Source organism: Aptenodytes forsteri, unplaced genomic scaffold (genome assembly GCF_000699145.1).
Source record: "Aptenodytes forsteri isolate BGI_AS27 unplaced genomic scaffold, ASM69914v1 Scaffold265, whole genome shotgun sequence".
Classification (NCBI taxonomy): Eukaryota; Metazoa; Chordata; class Aves; order Sphenisciformes; family Spheniscidae; genus Aptenodytes; species Aptenodytes forsteri.
In genome coordinates this window covers 2,165,833-2,171,353 of record NW_008796175.1, presented here as the reverse complement: position 1 = coordinate 2,171,353, position 5,521 = coordinate 2,165,833, and the positions used below count along the sequence as shown (strand labels likewise).

Sequence of the window (5,521 nt, the reverse complement as noted above, 5' to 3'; positions counted from 1 at the left end):
GTGATGATGAAGAGGTAACCTCCATGTCCCTAGGAGAGCTGCTATCAGCAGAGATGGCTCTATTGAGAGCCATTCTTTCCCTTTTGCTTGTTTTGCCAGTTGATTCCTGTTAGTTTATCTCCACCTTTCAGCAGCCGTGAGCCATGAGGGTGACCACTGCCCGTGGACATGCAGTATCCCTGGCAGGTGGGCTGCTTGCCTTAGGTCCCCTTCCTTGTGTCCCCCTGTGCCAGGCTGGTCCGTGCTCTCCAACGCCCTGTGCTGCGGGGTGATGTGCATGTTCCTGGGGGTGAATTGGCTCCTCCTGCAATGTCCGGACTGTCCCCACAGGGCACAGTGGCCTGTACGCTACTGACATTTGGGAATCAGTATGAAAGAAATAAAATAATTATTGGTTTGACATGCATCTGAGGATGTGGGGAGCAGGACAACTGTCTGAAATGGGAAGCTCTGGTTAGGACTGCTGCCGATTGCTCATGTCAATCCATATGGGCCACATGCTTCTAACCAGTCTCCTTGCCTCATTTCCTTCTCTGAAATGCTTACAGCTGTTTTTCCTGCCTCTTCAGTAGGTTTTTTGTTCCTGTAAAAAGAGTGACAGCTCACAGATGCTGCTGGGAGTCCCCACTGCGTAGCTGGGAAGAGAGACTATTGCTGTGATCTTCAAGAGAAGATAAGGTGTAGTGTCTCTGCAGGAGACCTAATTTCTGATGTTTTGAAGTAAGCTTTTTTTTTGTTTTTTCTTTTTAAAGCTGAAAAGAGTTTGCTGTCTCATTCACTGTTCCCCCATACTGCTCTTAGTGAGGGAAGTGAGAGAGCAGGTAGTTGGTGCTGTCACTTATGGGTGGAACAAGGAAGGAAGAAGTGATGTTGGCCATGAACATATTATCTAGTGTTAAGGGGTGTTCAGCATCCAATCTTGCTGCTATGCTTATAATATCTGGGTTGAACTTTACAGTGTTGCTTAGGTGTTGGCTTTTTTCCTAAGAAGTCCGTGACCAAAATGATAGCAGTGCTTGAGGTTCATCATTGCTGATCCTCCACTTAGCCCAGTATACCGTCTCTTCTGTTCTGCCCTTTTTTGCATTCTGCCAAGAGAAGTAGTTGCAGACTTCAGTAGTGGGGTTAATAATCCAGCCCTGGACAAGTGAAGAAGGAGCTGTAGAGATGCTGATGCCTATGTGAGCGTTTCACAGTTTATGGATGGATGGATGTTAAAGGGGCATCTGAAGGCAGTGAGAGAAGCTATACGTACCCTCTTTTAGACCAATGACCTGTGTACTGCAAGGAAGGTGGGGTTAATATGGCGAAGTAAATGGCTGTGTTGAGTTGGCTTGAATGCCAAGTTGAGACAGTGCCTGTAACAAATAAAACCTAGTGGTATGTTTATGTGTGATCTTGGGCTCATTTCGGTGCTGAGAGCATACAAAACATCTCTGCTCTTCGTGGGTTGGTTGCCTGTTGGCCATAAACCGTAAATAAGCATAACTTCTCTTATTTTCCAATCCTGAGGTCACTTTGGTGGCTCTGCTTTGCCTTTTATGCAGTCCCAACATCACAAAAGAACAAGGTGTCCCAACAGCTGTTGTACTGGTGTCTGAGATAGGAAACCTTCTGTTATAGGATCCCAGTGGTATGTCCATGGCTGGTGACCATTTTCCTGCCTTGTCCTCCCAAGGGTCTCACTGCTGTGCAAGGAGCCGCAGGTTGGCTCTCCTGTACAAAATATACTGGGGCTGTACTCTTCTCAGCCCATGTTATAAGTGATGCTTTATAAACTGCTGTAGGAAATGGAAAATAAAGTAATTCTGATCTGTGTTCTTTTAGAGCCCTGTTCTTTAGACCAAAATACACAGGATAAGTCTGGCCCTTCCCTCTATTCACTTTTCATAGCCTCCTTTGTTTTTAATTTATATATCTTTTTATTCTAAATTCCTCCCATTCCCAAAATAGAACAGACATCAGCCTGCAAGCAAAGGTTGCCAGACATTGGTCTTGTGGATTACAGTGGCTTTTTGGCCTGGTTGGAGACTGAGCCCCACCCTACGTAGGCTTGGATTAAAAATAGCCTTTCTTTTCAGCAGGCTGAAAACTGTACACAACACGTTCACATCTTGGTTTCTGGGGCACTGGCAGCCATTGGAAGCCCTTCAACTGTAAAATAACTCAGAAAATCTGTTTGCTGCTAATTCATCCAAAAGTGCTAAGGTGACCGGTGTCAGGGAGGTGTACAGCCAAATGTCTGAGTGTCAGCCATGTAGTTATCGTAGATATTGAGTGAAGTTTTAGTCATACTTCTTGCAGGACCTGAAAGAGTTGAAAACTGTAGACCACGGGCTCTGTAGTCCAGCGGCCTGGAAAGAGCCCCATGTCCATCCTTGTTAGTGGAGAGAGTTGGCTGGATGGGATGAAGAGATGAATGCATGCCCTGTCACGGAGCCTCAGGGGCAGGAAGGAGTCAAGACCTTTTTTGATTCCTTAAATGCCTATCTTGGCTTAGGCAGTTGTTAAGAAAATACTGGCAGAAGCTCTTATACTTCATTTCCCGCAATGGTAACATATTAGAGCGATAGCAAGGTGTCCTACGGGTGGCAAGAGGACCCTGAGGCTCCGCTGTCTGGGGGACTGTTTGGGGATGGAAGGAGTTCCTGGATGGGGAGGTGCTTTCATGGAGGAAGGTCCAGCAGACTTGCAGGTCACTAGCTCTAGGAAGGAAGGACAGAGCTCTGGTCAGCTGAAAATGAAGGCAAGTGCTTCCTACAACTGAATGTTGTATGAGCTTGGCAGGGAGTTGGGTGAGAAAGGGCATGTGTGCTGCTCCGATGGCTGGAGGCCATGCATTTAAGAGGAGAGAGCAATCCTGGCCTAAAAACACAGCCTTTTATCATCTTGCCTTCATGTTGACCAGTGTTCTGATGCCAGGCAAAAAGAACAGCAACAGTTTGGGGCTGCACTAGGCATTAGGCTGCCAGTTTAAGTATGTCCCAGCTCAAGTGCTGCGGGGAAAAGTACAAGGGCCAGGAGACTGCTGGCCCCACAGCCCCCGGCTCAGTCCTGTCTGTCCAGACCTGAGCTGCACACTCCTCCCTTTTCTTATAAAACAGAAAAAAACATTAAGGGCAAGAGGTTGACCAGTATCTGGTGTGGTGATCTCATTCCCCTACTGCCTATTGGAAAAGCCAAGCCTCAAAACCAAGACTTCTCAGGCAAGTCTGAGTGGTCGGCCATGGGATAGCAGAACGGAAGAGTCGAGTGTCTCCTTGCTCTGGGCATCTGTTCTCTGCCTCGTGAACCTCATCTGTTGACTTCTTGCATTGTTTAATTTGTTTTCCACTGTCCTTGGCCATGCTTGTGTGAGGCAGCAAGTTTGTTTTTTTTTTTTTACAGGGTGGTAGCAAACGCCAGCTACTTGCAGGCTCCTGCCTGCCCCGCGGGGGAAGGCAGCGTGTGGCTCATCCGGGAAGTGGAAGCAGGCGGTGCTGCCTAGCAATTGAAGCCTCCAGCTTAGCCATAAGCCTCTACGGTTTTTTAGGGCTGGGGTGGGAATAAATGAGCAGGGGAGTGCGATGGGAGGAGGGCAGGGAGGCTCTGCCTGTTGCCTATTCCACAACTGTTTATGACTAGCATGCTCTGTGGGCCTGGAATAGTTTACGTGACCTTGTTGATCAAATGTCTCTCTGAAATGCCTTTTCTCTTCAATTTTTGTAGACTCCACCTTGGCCTGTTCTGTTTCTGGTTCTTCTATTCTAGACTAGACTGTAAAAAAAACTTAATGTGAAATATTGTCTCTCATAAAACCTTTGTAAACAGTCATGAAACTGACTGCAGAAGGACACTAGAAGGATTTTTTTTCTCCCAAAGCCTAGGGACAGAGCCTTCAGCCTTTGTCTAAGTTGCATGTTTTTACTTCAGCTGCGAGTCAAGGGGCTATTTGTTCATATCTCAAATTCTTAAAGTGGAAAAACTGACTCCTGCAGTTATGTCTTTACTACAGACATTCTTTTGCTAGAGGACACTGAATTTTGCTTGAAAAAAATGGTAGCTAGGCTGCTTTTTAAAATTGTATAAATACAGGAACTTAAACAAGGCAATGTGAGCTGTTGCCCACTGCAGGGTCAGGTCAAGACAAGGAAAAACCTACAAAACACCAATTTGGGAAAAAGCATAATGAAGAAAATCTGATACTCTGGGAGATGAGACTGGCTGAATAATATCAGAAGTGCTGCTGCCCTGTATCAGTGTTTCCAATATCAGGTGCTGAACGAGGCTGTGGTTTGGGGAGATGCTGTGTTTTGCAGGAGGTGTCAGTGACTGCTGGTGCAGTAGCCAGAGAGGGCTCGCCTCTGGCGTGCAGTAGGTAATCCTGCCCCTGACCTGGGTCCTGTTAGTGTGGCTCCTGCCAGAGTTTTGTTTGCTAGAACTGCTTCTGTTGCCTTGGCTCCAGATGATGGGGAGGCTGTCTTGCTAGGGAAAAAAAAAAAAGAATTAATTGCAGAGCTCTAGGGTCATCCTCTTGGATTCCTACTGAAATTGTTGTGTCTCATGGAGGTGGTGGGAAATGAAGCTTAAGAAAAATCCTCTTTGTTCTCCCTTGCTTTTTTCTGAAGATTGACATATGAAAAGTATTTTGATACTAGAAGGAAAATAGGAAGGCATGTGATTCTGCACTCAATTTATATATATGGGACTGATTTTTTGCCAATATGTTAGGGATCAAATTAGGGGTCTCCAGAGCTGAATGCACAAGATATTTAAAACACAGGTTGAAGACCTTGGATAACAGAAGCTTGTACCCTCTCTGGATTAGATGGAAGGTGATGTGCAGTGGGTTGTTACTGAAACAAGGTTGCACGGTCACCTGTGTGCCATTTACACATTCTTCCCTGCCTGTTGTATTGGAATCTGAAAACTATAGCTAAAGTCCTGCTTTTCTATATGCTCTTTCCCTCAAAGTATCTGCAGCTTGGCATCGCAGGAGCTGACTGGGCGAGCGAGGTGTGATACTGCTGCTGTGTGCTGGAAGTACCACGTAACACTCTGCATTGTTAGTGCCAGAAATAGTGGCTACGAACTGATGCAGTTTGTGTCAACATAGAGTGGTGAGATGAGTGTTTTTGCTTCACGAGAGCATCCCATCTCTGATGTACCCATTAGCTTCCAACGGGAATTGGAGACTGGAGCACTTTGGGTTACATTCATAGCAATGTGTGTGTCTCTTAAATTTGATCAGGTTTTTGTCGGAGTTTCCCTTTGTTCAGTGTCGACGGCGGACGGGAGTTGCCGATTCCGGAGTAATGACGGATCCCAATATGAGTATGGTCATTCTCCTTTATTCATGCATATAACAGGGTTTATATAGTTATCTACTATAGGCACGCGCTTCATAACAACCTATGGTTGGTTAATTACAGCTGTACACGCGCTCAATTATAAGCTATGATTGGGTTAAAGTTACTGTCCACGCGCTTATTGCTTCTACTCGATTGGCGGTTGGCAGCAGGACATGTTAGCCGCTTACTTC

At 46.1% G+C, this 5,521-nt stretch overlaps 1 protein-coding gene across 1 annotated transcript in view; it reads left to right on the top strand.

The window, feature by feature from the left end:
• The first annotated feature begins 604 nt into the window (after positions 1 to 604).
• PLS3 (plastin 3) overlaps positions 605 to 5,521 on the top strand; it is a 50,206-nt gene continuing 45,289 nt past the window's right edge. Inside the window, exon 1 of the mRNA XM_009287603.2 lies at positions 605 to 720. The gene's annotated coding sequence lies outside the window, so the exon portion shown is untranslated. The remainder of the gene's footprint in view (positions 721 to 5,521) is intronic.